Raw genomic sequence first — 18,163 nt, 5'->3', positions numbered from 1 at the left:
GTAATTAACACCTACCCCTCTGTGAGGAGCTGCAGCTGTGTATTCCCGCTAGGTGTGCGCCCCACGCAGCGGTGCTGGAGAACATGGCTTAGTGGTACCCAGAGGGGGCAGCAGTCCTGCCTCATCGCCAGAGCTCCTCTGCCTGCTGCATCTGGGGGCACTGCCCTGCCCCCGCAGTTCCTTCTTCCCTCCTGCGGCTCCAGGGTTCTTCAGCACCCGGCTGCTGAGCCTCTTGCAGGGATGCGGCAGCAGCTGCTGTTCGCTGTGACCTAGCGGTGCTGGTAGAGTTAGTGCCATTGTGTGCCGGTGGAGCCCCCGCTGGCAGTCGAACATTGTCAGGTGTGTGGGAGGGGCCCCTGCACGAGGTGTTTTGTTTAGGCCAGCGGTTCCCCAACTTTTCAGCACCACGGCCCCCTTTTGATTTCTGAGAAACCCTCATGCCCCCCACCTCTTCTTTACCATCGTCCAACCCCCTTTGTAACAGAAGATTCAATTCGTAATTTAAAACGCACACAAAACCTTGCTAGAAAAGTGTTATTTCAAAATAACAAATAAGCACAAATAGTTTTTCTTGGCCCGTTGCAGGTGCCTGGTGCAGCCCTAGTTGGCCAGCTGTCTGAGCCCCGTGCCAGCTGCCAGAGCTGCCCGCACCAGCCACCGCCCCCCAGCTGCTGGGGCCAGCCACCCGCCTGCCAGCGACACCAAGGCCAGCAGCCCCAGTCCTGTGAGTCCTGAAAGCCGACTGGCCACCTGAGCCCCACAAGCCTCCCACCCAAGCTCCTCCCCCCTCACAAAGCCAGGCACCCCCAGCACCCCACTCTTATCCCATCCCCATCCACCTCACCCAAGCCAGGCACCCCCAGACCCCATCTAACCCCATTCCCCCCACCCACACTCACTCACCTTTGCACGTGGGTCTTCACCAGCTGCCTGCTACTTATAGCGGCTGCACCAGGTCACCCATGTAAAATGGCAGGGGCTGAGAGCCAGAAGCAAAGGGTGGGGGAATGATGGGGGGCTGGGTCACCTCACATACCCCTCAGAATTTCCTCATGACCCCCCAGGGGGCACGCCCCCAGGTTGGGAAACCATGGCTTAGGCAAAGCCCAGGGCAAGGAGCAGTGTTGGGTTTGCCAATCACACACCGAACAGGCTCCAGTGGTAGGGGGTCTGCCTACAGCAACACATCCCGACCAGGCCATGGGGGCTGTGCCCAGTCCTGCTGTGGGAAAGGAGAACCCTGGGGCATCTGTTCCACCCAGCTCCGGCCCTGGGGAGCTGGTGCCCAGGAGGGTGCTGCTGGTGCCAGCTGTTCCGTGCCAGCCACATGCCAGGCAGCAGGGCGTCTCCTCTCCCTCTCCCTCCTGAGCTCCCCTTGGCCAGGTTTCACAGGGGCTGCGCCCTTCTAAGCAGCGAGGCCGGGGCTGGGCTCAACGCCGTTGCACTCTGTGCCAGCGAGGTGGGCGGATGACGCCTGTGGCCCTGCCCCGCAGGGCTCTGCTGCCACCACTGCTGAATTCAGGACCCAGAGGCAATGGGGGCTCACTCTGGGCCAGGGGGCCCATTCCCACTGTGAGCGGTTTGCCTCTGGGACCAGATGGCCTCGGCCCGTTGGGTGGGTCCTCAGCCCCTACCTGAGAGTCTATGGGTTGAGTTGGGGGCATGGCCCTGAGAATCTAGTTCCCCCTTTGGCAGGAGTGGGGTTCCCTGGGCAGGGGGTCTCCCCACTCCCTCAGTACCTGGGGGAGGGTCTTGGGCATCACCTTCCAGTGGCCAACCAGGTGGCAGCTCTGGGCCAGGGCCTCCTGCCTCTTGGCCAGTCAGCCCCACACTGAGATGGCCTCCCTCCCTTTATACCCCTCCAGCCTGACTCTGGCCACAGGTGACCCGGGTTGGGGCTGATTGGGCAAACCAGCCTTGTTTAACCCCTGCCCTGCCTGGCCTCCCTCTCACCCACTGACACCCACCATCGGCACTGGTCCCGCCTTCATTCTGGGCGACGAAGGAGCCGGGCTGGTTCTTGCACCTTCCAAGGTGGCTCCATGTGCTGGAGTGGGGGGGGTGCATGTGTGAGACTCAGGCTGGATGTGTGAGACAAGCAGAGCAGCTCCCAGCGGCTAAGGATGACGCTGGGGCTATAGCCCAGGCTGGCAGGTAACACCTCTGCCCTGAACAACAAGGAGGGAGGAGCCGAGCTGGGTTTGAATCGGAGGCGGCAGTTAGAGGCTGGGGGGAGAGGGAGCTGGAAGGCAGCCAGCCAGGCGAGGGGGAAGCTACACCCCAGAGGGGCACCCCTCAGGCTCTTCTCCCCAGGACAGGTGGGAATGACTGTCTCTGCCGGCTGCACTGACACCTCTGTGCTGAGCTGGGCCTCTGTCACCTAATAAACTTCCTGTTCTACCTGCTGATGAGAGTCGCTCCTGCCTGCGACAGGGTGCACAGGTTGGGGACCCCGCACCCCATCACACTCCACCCATATCCCTGCACTCCAGAGACTCGTCGGCGTCTGTACAGGCTCCTCCTCCTGCTCCCCATGATCGGTTCATGGGGCAGCCCGGGAACCAGGGCTGGCACTCAGCTCCTGGCAGAGATAAGGGCCTCGGTCTGGCTCCTGCTGGCTGCCAGTGCTCTCCCCTTATGCCAGGAGGCCTCCATGGAGTCAGCGGATGCTGCCTGGTCACAGAGGTCACACTCCCCATCTCACGCCAGGGCCAGAGCACGAGCCAGGTGAGTGGGTGGGGCTGTTGCCCCATGACATGCTCATCCTTCTCCCCAAGAGCCCTCAGAGCTCTCCCAGCTGGTCCACCACCTCTAGAATGGGTCTGCCCTTGGGCTTCACCATCCTCCCTGGGTGAGTTGGGGGTCCCCATCTCTCCCTCCCCTGCAGTGCCTGAGGATGGCAAGGCCTTTTTGCAGCCCAGGGCACCTTCCCTGGACATCCAGAGTGAGCTCCCACAGGAGAACACCCCCAAGCTGCTGGGACAGGCGTGGTCCCTGACATCACTGGCATAACTTGGGGCAGCCGGACAACTGATCAGCTCCCTACAGAGGATGATAGGATCTGCCATCTCCGCCGCTCTCCAGGGAGCCCCAGCCTGCACTCCCTGATCAATGCCTCAGCCAGCTCTTCTTTACACCCTTCCTCTGCTCCCCAGGCCAGCCTCCTGCTGAAGAGCAGCGTGGTCAACTCGCGCTCATTGCCCCAGCAGGGCTACGGCAGGGCTGCTTATCTGACCTTCCTGGGCAGTTTTCTACAGCCCTTCTTCTCCAGCAGGCTGGGACTGGGGGGCCCACGAGGGGTCATGCTGTGCAGGCTCCTGCATTTGTGGCAGGACCAAGCACCATCTGGTGCATTCTTGACAGGTGGCTGACTAACGTGCTCCCACTTCTCCAGCCGCAGCCAGGAGCTGCCGCTGCCCACCCGAGGCAGCATCCCCTGAGGGCAAGGCCAGGCCCCCTTCCTGTTCATGCAGGTAGTGAGCCAAGGCTGCGCAGAGCAATCCCCACACATGAGGCTTGTGTGGTGCCCGCCTGCCCTGTCAGCCGTACACACCCGGGGTGTGGCTGCTGGCCCAGGCTCTCACCAAGAGGGGCCGGTCCAGGAGAAGATACCTCCCCCGCCCTGCCTCTCAAACATGCTGGGACCAACACGGCTAAACATTGCGACTTGGCAATTCCATGTGTTACCCGCACAAATGTCTCATCCCTTCCACGCTCAGGCACACACACCCCTTTACCCAGTCCGTAGGACTCAAGGCATCACCCTGGTCATTTAAACTCCCACCCTCGCCCAATTCTTTGGGCTCAGGGCATAATTCCCTGCGGGTCTGCAGGATCTGTGCCACTGAAAAAGCCTCACACAGTCATATTCCTATTCTCTAGTAATTTACAATTACCAAGAAAGCAGAACACATGCTAAGCACCCAGTGTCATGCTCACCAGTCCTGATAAGGCCAGCAGGCAGACTTCTACTTTTGGGACAGACAAAGGCGCTCTCTGGATGCTGGTTGCTGCACCTCAGGGTCTTGGGGGGTCTTGGGGGGTGAGTCCTTTTGGTGTTCCTTCTTCCCTCCTGTTGGATGTTCTGTTCTTGTTTCTCTCCTTGATGCTCTGCTCTTCTATTTCCCCCTTTGTTCTGTTCCTCCCTTCCCTTCTTGGACCCCAGTTTTTAAGCAGGGAAACTGAGCCCTGCTTAGCTATACCTTGACCAATTATTTTAGTACAATTTCACTAACCAGTAATAGCTCACGGTAACAGAATTACCTCACCCATCATAACCCACCACCTTAGCTGATTTACACCAAACAAAATTAATTATACAGCAGACAGGAGCAATTACAAACCAGACAGGGATTATACAGAAAACAGTAGAGAAGTGAAGACAATCTTCAGAGAATGGTGGTTCCACCTCAGCCATTGATCAGTTGTTGCTGCCAGAGGAAATGCCGTTAACTAAGTTTTCTTTACCCATCTTGTGATCTGTTTAACAGTGGGTGGCACTGGGATGGGGTCTTCTTCTTACCAGCCTGATATGCTACTACTGTGCTGAAATGTAGGTGGAATGCGAGTATGTGACTTGTAGCTTCACAGTTACTGGCGGCTGCTCTTTAGTCGCTGCAGACAAGCTATAGGCCTCTCAAAATGGCTAGAGAAACCATATCAGTTAGACTGTTACACATGCAGCATCTGAGCCCAGAGCCAAGAAGCCCAAACGTGTCACGCTGACCTCAGCGTCAGCCAGCTCCGCAGAGAAGTAACAGCGCAGGGTTCTCTATTGCTCATTGGATCGGCTCTGAGGCTTTCCCAGGGCCAAATCCATCCCCAGCCTAGCTGCAGAGACGTGACTGCCCCAGTATGAGTCATGGGAACACCTGCCCGTTCTGCTGCCTCCAGCCCTGGAGCTCCCGCTTGCATCCAGCACTCATGCGGGTCTCCCTCAGCTCCCCTGCAGACCTTCACCACACCCTGCCAGCTCCCTCCCCATCCCACACCCTTCTGCCTGCCCTCCTGCTCCTTCCCTTTCACCTCAGGCTTGCTCCATGCTGCCTCTGCCAAGGGCCCCTCCGCCAGCAAACCGCCCCACGGCCCCTCCATACCGCTCAGATGTGAGCTGTGCCGCCCCACTTAATTAGGAGGCATCTCTTTCCTCTAGTCCCAGACTCTCTCCAGCCTGTTTCCTCTTCAGACCCTGGGACAGCATCATGCCCCTCCAAGATCGGAAGCCAGACCCCCAGAACCAAGGTGTGTGTTTCGAGGCAGCTCTCCTCTGGTTGGGGCCCTTCTCTGAGTTCTCTTCTCCTCACACCAGCCCTGCCTGGGAGCAGCCCCAAGGGAGCTGCCAGAGTTGCTGGCTGGAGGGCACAACTGACAGCAAATCCCCCAGACACAATCGCATTTTAAATGGGTGATTGTTCTTCACGCTGGAGGTTCTTACTTTACGTTCAATGGGGGTTTGTTATTGAGAAATACACCTTTAAAAATTATGTGTGAATGGCCAAGACCTAATCACCAGCATGGGGCCAAGTCAGACCATGGGGCAAAGCAGGTTCCTTCACAGCTGCTCCTTCCCCACTGACCGAGGACGCCCACTGGGAGGGTGGATCAGAGAGGAGCCCGGTAAAGGGGCTTTCGAGGGCCAAGCCCAGGAACGTGAGGCAGAAGGTGGGCAATTAAAAAGCAGCGTCCCACCAGGGCTAGTCCCTGGCTGGCCGCCGCTGCTATTTTTAGCTCTGCCTCCCAGCTACTGAGCAACTGCAGCTCTCACTGGCTGCAGCTCACTGCTCGCGGCCAAGGGAAGTGGCACTGCTTCCTGCGGCTCCCAGGGCAGCGAACAGCAATCTGCAGCCACCACCATTGCCCAGAACCTGCAGAGGCACCGGTAGATACAGAGTGGGGGTCCTCTCAGATGGACCAGGTCTGGCCTGCGAGCTGCTATTCGCCCACCTCTGAAGTAGGGTCTGCGGAAGCCTCAGACCTTGGGGCAGTGATCAGATGCAGATAGAATACCTGCAAAATTTGCAAAAAATGATAAAGTCTGTGGTGTCAAGGCTTTGAATTATGCAGGTGCTTTGGTGACCCTTCTGAATGCCATAGGTACCCACGTTGTCCTCCTCTCAGACCTAAACTTACTATACTTAATTCAGCTAATATAAACCATGCAAAAACTTACATTAAGCAGCCTGTGTGTGTAGCCAAGGCTTAAAGAAAGTCAAATCACAGAACTGATGGAAGTGGAGTCAAATGCCAGAACTGTATGGGTTACTGGCTAAGCACTTGGAACCTGTTTGTTGAGCTTGTGACAGCAGTAGCCTTTTTTGCAGATGCAGAAAGTACAGTTCATTTCAATTTCTTCAAGAAGTTCAGTTCAATGATTAGTTAATTCAAGTTTAGAAACCCAGTGGAGCTGAAAAAGCAGGAAAGGTTTTCCCCTCCTCCATTTCTGACTAAAAAACTAAGTGTGAGAGGATGAGATCTACCAGTTTGAAAATCTTCACAGACACAATGACCAGAAGCAATCATAATTTACTAACTGCAGCTAATACTTCCTCTGTTTAACAAGTCAGTTAATTTTAAATTGAAAACATGTCCCAATATCCTTTTTTCTTATGAATCTGGCACATTTAAAATACTTTTATTTAACTGACAAAAATCACTTCAAACGATCTTTTAAGGCATTCATTAATTAATTTAATTTTTGACCTAATAGCGCAGGACACGAACCATCATTTTAAAAATTAACCATCCTCAAGTAATGAAGAAATGCCTCATTCAACATTTTCTAACATTAAAAACTGTATACTTTATCATTCTGGTTCAATGTAAGTTAAGCCACATAACTGGCTAAATAAATGTACATATCAAAACAAACAAGCAGTCCAGTAGCACTTTAAAGACTAACAAAATAATTTATTAGGTGATGAGCTTTCGTGGGACAGACCCACTTCTTCAGACCAGAGCCAGACCAGAGCAGACTCAATTTTAAGGCACAGAGAACCAAAACCAGTAATCAAGGTGGACAAATCAGAAAAAAAAAAGATCAAGGTGAGCAAATCAGAGAGTGGAGGGGCAGAAGGGTGGGGGGTGATGTCAAGAATTAGATTAAGCTAAGTATGTAAACGAGCCCCTATAGTGACCCAGAACACTGTACGGGCTCTTTTGCATACTGGTTCTCTGTGCCTTAAAATTGAGTCAGTTCTGGTCTGGCTCTGGTCTGAAGAAGTGGCTCTGTCCCACGAAAGCTCATCACCTAATAAATTATTTTGTTGGTCTTTAAAGTGCTACTGGCTGCTTTTTGTTTTGATAGTATCTAGACTAGCACAGCTCGCTCTCTGTTACAAATGTACATATGTTAGTAGCTCTGAAGATGTGCGTCAGGACACCAAAGTGGGTCCCACAAGCCTATTCTAATGGGTTGCCAGGGTCAGCATTACACTAGCTGGGACCCGGGGAGGAACCTGAAGCCTGAATTCCACCTCCACAGGGCACAGCAGGGCTTTGTCTCCACCCTCTCCTGGGGGTGGGGCAGGGTCATGTAGTAACTTGGGTGTCACTATGCGGTGAAGTTGGAGAACCCCTGACACACAGATGGTGTCACCTCCTGGTTAACAAAAGAAACGCCAGAGTTAGTGCAAGAGCTGCCTTTGGCTGCAAATCACCACTGGTCACCCCACCGGGAAGGATCGACCTCCCCTTGGGAGAATGAGAATGACTGAAAAGTACAAATGCAAAGAGTAAAATTAATGACTGAAATCAGGGTTCCCTCCCTGCTGCTTTGCAGCCGTGCTTTCAATTCTCTGGTTGCAGGCAGCCCGCCCTGCACAGCCATGTGTCAGACGCTGCTGAATGCGGCACCTGCCAAAATTCCAAGAATTCGTTCAGAACCCCACGGTCTCAGCCCCTGGTTTTTCTCCAGCTCCACAGGTTCGTCCCACGTCCCCTTTCTCAGGCGGGTGCTGCAAGGATGTGGGTGGGGGTGTAGGTACCTCTTTGTTTTAACTATTTTCTCATTGGAGTTTTTAAATATTGTATCAAGTCATTTTATGTGCCATTGTATTTAGCCCTGTTGTATAGAAATTTACTTATATTGTGTAGAACGGTTCCTAGAAGTAGGTAAGACAAAGAAAGGGCAGTCCAGTAGCACTTTAAAGACTAACAAAATAATTTATTAGGTGATGAGCTTTCGTGGGACAGACCCACTTCTTCAGACCAGAGCCAGACCAGAACAGACTCAATATTTAAGGCACAGAGAACCAATAATTGTTATAAAGGTAGATAAATCAGAAAAAGTGTAATCCAGGTGAGCAAATCAGAAGAGCAGAGGGGCAGTAGGAGGTGGGGGAGTCAAGAGTCAGATAAAGCAAAGGATGTAAAAAAGTCCCATTATGGACCAGTTCATTTCTGTCTGGGTTCAAACCACGTGTTAATGGGTCAAATTTGAATATAAAAGAGAGTTCCCCACTTTCTCTCTGCAGGCTGTCATGAAAGTTCCTTTTCAGTAGAGAAATACCTCTCCGTGCCCTTTGTTTGTGGATTGCTTCATTGAGTGCCCTGTTGAGTGAATGAGGTGTGAATGGAAAGGCAGGAGACAGGCACCTCCAGGTACTTGGAGCAGCTGGATGCAAGACCAGTGAGAAGAACAATGGACCCTGTGAAGTGGGCCCATTGAAAGAAGCTTGGACCTATGGACGCCTTGGGAGTCACCAGCAAGTGCCTGCCTTTGGAAGCACCACCCAGAAGAAGGTGCTAAACGCATATTCGTAAGATTGCTCTTCCAGACTATGCATATGCATGAGTTGGCTAATTGGTGTCAACATGCGTGAGCGAGAGGACACTATAAATGGAAGGCATCTTGCACAGGGACCCCAGGTTTGTCTTCTCGGCACCGGAGCATCAATCCGGATCAGCAGAAGCCCGGCCCCACCCCTCCCGCATCTAACTCACCTGGCCAGGGCAGTGAGGGGGAGCAACTATTGGTAACAGCAACAGGGCAGGAGTGTGCTTGTGTGTGCTTGTGTGTGTGTGTAACATATCATATGAATATAAGCGTTGATTGATATATGTGTATTACCAACACATGTGGCCTGAAAATATCCCATGCAGTACTTTTCAGTGCAACAGGGGAACCGGGAGTGGTGCCCCATTCCCCTTTACTGGACACTGGTGAGGCCACATCTGGAGCATTGCATCCAATTCTGGGCCCCCTGCTACAGAAGGGATATGGACACATCGGAGAGGGTCCAGCAGAGGACAACAACAGTGATTAAGGGGATGGAGCACAAGACCTATGAGGACAGGCTGAGGGATTTGGTCTTGTTTAGTTTACAGAAGAGAAGATTTAGGGGTGATTTAATAGCAGCCTTCAACTTCCTGAAGGGGAGCTCTGAAGAGGGTGGAGAGAAACTGTTCGCAGTGGTGTCAGATGGCAGAACAAGGAGCAATGGTCTAAAGTTAAAGTGGGAGAGGTGAAGGTTGGATATTAGGAAAAACTACTTCACCAGGAGGGTGGTGAAGCATTGGAATGCGTTGCCTAGAGAGGTGGTGGAATCTCCATCCCTCGAGGTTTTTAAGTCCCAGTTTGACGAGATCCTGGCTGGGATGACTTAGTGGGGGTTGATCCTGCTTGAAGCAAGGGGCTGGACTAGATGACCTCCTGAGGTCCCTTCCAGCCCCGTGATTCTGTGAGTCTATGGAGCAACCCATTGCTCACCGCTGCAGCCAGGAATGTCTCCCTTGTGCGTGTGCTGCAGTGTCTTATGCCAGGAAGCCAGACTAACAATAGGGAGACAAACTTTAAAGCCCAACTCTTCACCTTCACAAGACAGCTCCTACCCGCTGCGAGCAGGCTGACTCCCGTGTGCCTGCCCCAGGCTGCATTAGCAGGAGCGGAGTAAGGAAGACACAAGTCATTGGTCTGCTCGTGTGCCTGGTTCTGGGGCAGCACATTGCAGGCAAGACGTGGAGCTGTTACAGAGGAGAGCACTAAAAGGCTTAAAGGTCCCGAAACTGTGACCTACGAGAGAGGACTGGAGGGACGGGGTTTGTTTAGTCTGGGAAGAGCTGGCTGAGAGGGGCCACGGCAGCAGCTTTCAAGTACGTAAAAGGGTGTTACAAGCAGGAGGGAGAATTGTTCCTGTGAACCGCTGAGGACAGAAGGAGAAGCAGAGGGCACTTGAGGCTGGGCATTAGGAAAAGCTTCCGGGCGGTCGGGGTGAGAGCGAAGTGGGATACAGAGCCCTGGAGGCTGGGGGGTCTCCAGCATGGTGGGTTTTAAGAGCTGCTCAGACACCCACCTGCCAGGCACTGGCGAGCTCTGTTCTGCCTTGCAGGGCTCACAAGCCGGGGCACCTCCCATCCACCCAGAGCAGCTGCAGCTTCTCTCAGCCACGGCCTCCCAGCAGGCTATAAATAGCTCAGCAGCGGCTCTAACAGGTCCTGCAGTAGGGACCTGGTGCCACAGAGGTGTGGGGCAGTGGGAACCAGGGAAGGGGCTTGCGCAGCCTCTCCCTCACCCTGGAGCTCCCTGCTGCTGGGGGGAGAGGGTGGGAGAATCCTCTGGCCCTTGCCCTGGGGCAGCCTGTGTCTCACATCCCCGCCCCCGCAGCCTCCTCACCCCCTGCATCCCAACCCTCTTCCCCAGCCCTGAGCTCCCGCCGGTCCCCCAGAGCCCTCATGCCCAGCTCCACCCCAGCGCCCTCCCCTCACAGCCCAGCCCCTGCCCTATGCTGAGCCACCTCCCGCACTCAGCCCCTCCCCATTCACTGTGGGCCTCATCACCCTTCGCTCCCCAGCCGATTCCTTCCGTGCAGGAGCAGCACAGCTGGGGCATCTGCTTCCCAGCCCTGACTCGCCCTTCATGGGGCAATCTATTTCCAACACCAGAGCGCGGCGCGAGCCCCAGACTGCCTGCTCGCCTCACGCCCCATCGCCTGGGAGCAGCCGGCATTGCGCTGCTGTACCAGCTGGTGTGCTCTCACCGGGACGCTTTACCGCCAAGGGGTCCCCCCACCTGGCTTCACACCTGGTGGCGCTGACACGTACCCCTGGTGTGGCCCCTGCCAGCCTGAACGCTCTGCTCACAACGGGAGCGCCCCGGAGTTGCACGTGGCTTGTCTCCAAGGGAGTAGCTTCTCTTGGTACGAATGGGGAGAGACTGTCTAGGAATGAGTACAGCAGAAAGGGATCTAGGGGTTATAGTGGACCACAAGCTAAATATGAGTCAACAGTGCGATGCTGTTGCAAAAAAAGCAACTGTGATTCTAGGATGCATTAACAGGTGTGTGGTGAACAAGACACGAGAAGTCATTCTTCCGCTCTACTCTGCGCTGGTTAGGCCTCAGCTGGAGTATTGTGTCCAGTTCTGGGCACTGCACTTCAAGAAAGATGTGGAGAAATTAGAGAGGGTCCAGAGAAGAGCGACAAGAATGATTAAATGTCCAGAGAATGCGACTTATGAAAAAAGGCTGAAAGAATTGGGCTTGTTTAGTTTGGAAAAGAGAAGACTGAGGTGAGACATGCTAGCGGTTTTCAGGTATCTAAAAGGGAGTCATAAGGAGGAGGGAGAAAACTTGTTCTTCTCGGCCTCTGAGGATAGAACAAGAGGCAATGGGCTTAAACTGCAGCAAGGGAGGTTTAGGTTGGACATTAGGAAAAAGTTCCTAACTGTCAGGCTGGTCAAACAGTGGAATAAATTGCCTGGGGAGGTTGTGGAATCTCCATCGCTAGAGATATTTAAGAGCAGGTTAGATAGACATCTATCAGGGATGCTTTAGACCATGGGTGTCCAACCTTTGGCTTGCCTGGGCCGCATTGAGTGAAGAGGAATTGTCTTGGGCCGCATACAAAATATATAATATAGTTAATGTATATAAATCACATAATTATGTTAAAAGTTTACAATCTTGTGGGGCCGCATTACTAGCTGTCCAGGGCTGCATGTGGCCCACAGGCTGCAGGTCGGACACGCCTGGCTTAGACAGTACCTGGTCCTGCCCTTGGGGCAGGGGGCTGGACTCGATGGCCTCTCGAGGTCCCTTCCAGTTGTAGTGTTCTATGATTCTGTGATTCTGGGGTGAAAGGAAGCAGCGTGGAAGCCTGTGGACTCCCAAAGAAGAACCCTGTCGCACCTGGAAGCGGGTCCCCGCCCTCCGCAGGTCAGTCCAGTCGCAGGCGACCGCCTCGCCCGCCTCATCGCAGCCGCGTGCGGAATACACTTCATGGGCAGGGAGGCCTGCATGGATGTGGGCCAGCAGCAGAAGCACCTGCTGGTGGCTGTGGACGCGGGGGCGCTCTGCTCACCTGACTCTCCCGGGGACCCGCCCAGGAGTGCAGCTGGCAGGGAACGCTGCTGGTCGGTGTCATGTCCTGGGTCCGGCACATCCTCACTGCTGCAACCGAGAAGAAAAGGGAGGTCGTTGTAAAGGGTCTTTCCCAGACTACACTGCGCTGTCTCCGGCCCAAAACCTTCCCTGGCTCCGGGGGGGCGGGGTGGGGGGCTCTGCCTGCCTCTGGGAGCAGCCTTGAGCGCCCGCTTTCCCCAGAGGCACGATGGGAGAGAAGGCAGCCGGAGAGGGGGTCCCTGGTGTGGAAGCATCCCGTCCTCCCCGTCGGGCTGCAGCCAGGCTCAGGCCTGGGACGCGTGTGGTGAGAGCAAGCAGTGCCACAGCTCCTGTAGAAATCTTCTGGCCCCCGGTCCCCAGCCCCCTGCCTCCGTCCCAGCTGGGGTCCCCGCCACCCAGCACCCAGTTCCCAGGCACACAGCCTGCCGGGGGCTGTGACGAGCCACGGCGAAGGGCTCGCCCACTTAGCAGGAGGCCAGGAGGGGGAAGGGGCAGCCAGCGGTGGGCTGGGTATGCAGAGCTGCCTCTCCAGGCCCTGCTGCTTCACACCCTCGTCCCCCACTGCAGTGGCCACTGGCATCTTTAAGCTCCCCCGGTCTATGGGGCCAACCCCTGCCGTGCACCCCGGCGTGTGCTCAGGATTCGTCCCTCAGGCGGCTGCAGCACGACAGGCTCTCAGGCAGTGCAGCAGGCGGGTGCCAGTTACGCTCCCCTGGCTGGTCCTGTGGTCTCCACCTCCCACCCCTGGCACGGCTGGCCAGCGGTGCTGACGTAGCAGCTGCCACGGCAGTGCTTGCTCAGCCTGGCGGCACACCGGCCGCTGCTGTGAGGAGTGCCCAGGGAGAAGCGCGCGGGCCGTGCGGTAGGAGGGCGCTGTGTCCAGGCGCAGCCTGTCTCAGAGCTCCCCGTCCCTGGAATGAAGAGAGGAGCAGGGCCCTGCTCCCAAAGCCCAGGCTCGCTATGCTCCCCGGATGCCCTTGCTAATGCAGCATGTGAGGGGCCGCTGGGAGCCCAGGCCCTGGGAATTGCTTAGCAGCGCTCGGCAGGACAGTGGCAGCGGCCCAGTGAGCCAGGGGCTGATCTCCCTGCGCGAGAAGAAACGGAGCCCCCAGGGCACTTGTGAGCTCTGACAAGAGACTGGTGCAGGGCTGGGGAGCAGCATGTGTGACGAGGCAGCGGGAGCAGGGTTAGAATTAGGGGGCTTGCGTGGCCAGCTGGGACACCCGGTCAGGCAGGATCCTGGCAGCTCCATGCAGCACTGCTGACCGAGCCTTGCCAGGGCGGTTGGCAGCGCTGTGCGCTGGGGTTGGCTGGCTCCCTGACAGCATCCACAGCACGTGGCTCCTGGGAAGTGGCCGACATGTCCCCCCAGCTCCTATGTGCCGGGGCTGCCAGGGTGGTCTGCCCCAAGCACTGCCCCAGTCGCTCCCATTGGCCAGAAGTCACAGCCAATGGGAGCTGCGGTGGTGGTGCCTGCAGACAGGACAGTGCTCGGGGGGCCTTGGAGAATGGGCGGGGCAGGGGGGCGGGGCCTCAGACATGTTCGGTTTGTGTGGGTAGACAGCTGGCATCCCGCAGGATGAGGGGCTCAGGGGCAGCACCAGAGGGGGTGGCCAGGAGAGTCCAAGGGAGTGATCTGGGGTGGGGGTGTGCCAGGGTCACAGCTGCGGGTTGGAGAGAGGGAGGGGCACATGCAGCTGGCTGCCCAGGACACCGGGCTGGACTGCAGCATACCCACACTGAGCTGTTGTGATAGGTCTTGGTCTCTGGGCACAGCTAGAGAAATCAACCCAGGGCACCTTTGCTTAAAATCTGAGCCACTCACAGCCCCTGGCTGGGATTTCCCTCTCACTAAGGCAAATGCAGCCAGCCACACAGCCCCGCTGGCCAACCCAAAGCCACACAAGCAAACCCACCGACTTCTCAACTGCTCTGCCAGCCCGGCCCAGCAACCCCCAGATTCAGGTGAGAGGCTCTTGAGTCTGTTTCACCCAACACCACACAGATTCTTCCAGACCCCAGTCAATATATACCTGGATCTTACCCAAAACAATATGCCCAACAATCCTTTAGATCTAAATATCTAATGATTTATTAATAAAAAGGGAGAACAGGGTTAGAGAGAAGAATTGTTAAAGTGACACTTTACATGCATCAGTCATAACTACTGGTGCAGCCAGCGGTGTTATCTGCTGATTCTTGAACGTCTTAGAAAGTGCACTTCTGATTGCATAGAGTCAGTTCTTGGAGCATTAGAAATGTGGCTCACTGGGGCCCACATGCTGGACATGGACCCGCGGAGACCGAAAGACAAAGGATCCAACACGGACACTGGTTTTCTCTTGTTGTCACCACTTGTGTTCAGGGACAAAGCCCTTTTTTCTTCCCATAATCCCTTGACAGTTCTCCCCCACCTGCCTCAGGTGGGCTGTGGTGGCAAACTGCCATTGGATGAACCCCAGGTGACAGTGTCCAATTTCTGTTCCTTTGTCTCCGCTCAGGTCACTTGGCCATGGGGCTGCATCCCACTGACACGTCTCAAACATCTGGAATGTGGATCTGGTGTCTGAGCACCTGGTTTCCACTCTGTTGTTCAGCCCGTGTCCTGGCTGGGCTGAGCTCACCCCTCCTGTTGTGAGGCTCAGCACTGAAACATTTTCTAACACAGCTATTGAGCTAAAATCAGATGCAGATAAGTACGTAAGTAGCACACAGATTCAGGGCATCGTCAGCTCTCATTGGACGCCACACACGGCCCCTTCCCAGCACAATATTTGGGGCTGGTAGCCACACTGGGCACATAAAATGGCTTCCATAGCCAATATAAAAATCCAGCCACGGGACAACCATGGCTCTGCGAGTCGGGTGATGATCACGTTGTGAAAACCTATTTTTAGACCTCACAGTTGTGAAGAGAAACCTCCAAGTGTGACCTGCTTCTGGACACGGTGGCCTGGCCGGGACGCGTCTGGGGACTCACGTGCAGGGCTGGACGTGGCTGTGGAGTTGGAAGTGCGACCATCATGGCTTGGCCAGGTGGCGCTGGCAGGCTCTCCCAGCACAGAGTGACACGCTGGATGGACTGGGGTCACTGGGTTGGAGCTGAGCTCACTGGAGTGCCGGAGTGATCATCCATGGGTCGGGTGCCTCGAGCCACTGACTGTGGGCAGGTGGCCTTGGCTCAGCTTCTCGAGCAGGTGAGGCCATGGCCTGTGGCTGGTAACAGCAGGGCCATCTGTGAATCCCCTGGGCCCTGCCGTGGAGCTGCCAGATGGGGAGGCACAAGGCAGAGGCCTGATTTGAGAGCATGATGCCATTGCCAGTGTGGGGGTCCGGTAAAGAGGCCCAGCTTGTGCTGGGCTGGTCACAGACAAGGACTGTCTTAGACAAATTGGAAGACTGGGCTGCAAGAAATCTGATGAGGTTCAATAAGGACAAGTGCAGAGTCCTGCACTTGAGCTGGAAGAATCCCAAGCATTGTTAGAGGCTGGGGTCTGACTGGCTCGGTAGTAGTTTTGCAGAAAAGGACCTGGGAGTTGTAGTGAACGAGAAGCTGGACGTGAGTCAACAGGGTGCCATTGTAGCCAAGAAGGCTAATGGCACATGAGGTTGCATCAAGAGGAGCGTTGCCAGTAGATCCAGAGAAGTGATTATTCCTCTTTATTCAGCTTTGGTGAGGCTGCATCTGGAGTACTGTGTCCAGCTCTGGGCCCCCATTTACAGGAAGGATGTGGATACACTGGAGAGGGTCCAGCGGAGGGTGACCAAAATAATGAGGTGGCTGGAGCATATGACTTACGAAGAAAGGTTGAGGGAATTGGGACTGTTTAGTCTGCAGAAGAGAAGATTGAGGGGGGACTTGATAACAACCTTCAACTTACTGAAGGGAGGCTGCAGAGAGGCTGGAGAGAGGCTGTTCACAGTGGTCACGGATGGCAGAACACGGAACAAGGGTCTCAAGTTGTGGTTGGAAAGCTCCAGGTTGAACATTAAGAAAAACTTTTTCACTAGGAGGGTGGTGAAGCATTGGAATGGTCTGTCCAGGGAAGTAGTGGAGTCTCCATCCCTGGAGGTGTTAAGTCTCCCCTCGACAAAGCCCTGGCGAGGCTGATCTGATGGGTTTGGTCCTGCTTAGAGCAGGGGGCTGGACTCGATGGCTTTTTTAGGTCTCTTCCAGCTCTATTGTTCTATGATTCTATGATTCTAAGGGATGCTGGTAGTGAGTCCGAGGGTGGGTGAAGTGGGCTTTGCTTTGTGCACAGGGGGCTGTGTGGGACAGATCCTGTCCCCCTTCTCAAAGGCCCGACAATTACAGAGTCGGTGCTGGCTGCGAGGGTCCCACCTGATCACACTGACGCTTGCACAGTAACCTCGGAGAATCCTGATGTTCCTCGGCTCACAACGCCCAGGTGTGAAGAGGCACACGTCATGGCCGAACTGCAGCCGGAAATCACTGTGCCAGGGTGGATTGCTTCGGGATAAAAGCACCTGAATGGATGTTTTGCAGCAGCGAGTGCCAGGCTCACCAAGGCTGACTCAGAGCTTTTAAAGACAGTCCATTAATTTTCGAGCCTGCCTTGGGCCCAGGCTGAAGAGGCCGGCACTTCATAGTGAGAACCCAGCTAACCCCAGGCATTGACAAACCAGGAGTCAGACCATGCGACTGGGGTAAAACCCATCTGGTTTAAAAAACAACCTATCTGGAGTTCTACTGATTGGCCTTCTGGCTGGCTCCTGTTTTCCAGCTCCTCCGTGCAATTCCAAGGGCAAGAGAGCTTTGTCTGAAGAAGCCTTGAGAGCCTCAGAAACTCCCAGGACTCTGGAGCTGGGGCTTAGAGAGAGCTGGTTTTGCACAGAGATGGGCGTCTAACAGTGAGCGCCCTCCTCCTCTGGGACACTGCCCCAGCCAGCAGCCGTGGGGGCTGCGTACTTGCAGGACAGGAGGTGCTCGCCACAGAGAAAAGTCGGCTTGGCTGGCCCCACAGAGGGCCGCAGAGTGACGCACATGGGAGGAGAGATTTCCCAGACGTCACAGACTGGAGTGGGGAGGTAGCGGGGAAGGGGTGGCTGGGGTAGGCAGCCAGGGGGAGGGCTGGTAAAGGGAGCAGACATGGAAGCGGGGATGCAGCTTGGGGTCTGTCTGAAGAGCACCCTACCCCAACCTGGTCTCACTAACAGCCAGGTTCGGCACCGACATTCAGCTGTCAGACTCTTAATGCCAAAAGCCAGGAACAGTTTCTGTGTGTGCTCCTCTGAGGAAACAAAGGGCACTGAGTCAAACCTGCCCCAGCACTGAGCCTCCCTGCTGCAGGATATGACAGGAATGGCCAAGCTTCATGGGGCTGATGGCCCACCTAGTCCAGCATCCTGGCTCCAACAGTGTCCAGCACCAGGTGCTACAGAAACTCTGCGGTGGACAATTCTGGGCTAACCTGCTGTGATGGAGTGGGGGATACCTGCGTGTGTGTGAGTGGCTCACAGAGGGTGAGGGGCTCCTGCTGAGGGTAACCCTGACGACCAGGTAACACCTTTGTACTGCAGACAAAGGAGGAGGTGGAGCCTGAGGGGTTTGAATTGGAACTGGGAGTTGGGAAGCAGTTAGTCTGGGCTGGGAGAGAGAGACAAAGGAGGGGGCAAGGCCCCGGCTCTGGGGGCCCCTCGGGGCCTCCTCTCCCCAACATGAACTGGACTGGCTGTCTCTGCCTGCTGCACTGACTCCTCTGTACGATGCTGTGTCCTGTCGGCTAATAAACCCGCTGTTCTCCTGCTAAGTGAGAGACTCTCCTGCCTGCGGACAGGGTGCAGAGCCTGGGGGACCCCAGAACCCC

This window comes from Carettochelys insculpta, chromosome 19 (assembly GCF_033958435.1).
Source record: "Carettochelys insculpta isolate YL-2023 chromosome 19, ASM3395843v1, whole genome shotgun sequence".
Lineage (NCBI taxonomy): Eukaryota > Metazoa > Chordata > Testudines > Carettochelyidae > Carettochelys > Carettochelys insculpta.
Note: the sequence above shows the minus strand (reverse complement) of the source record.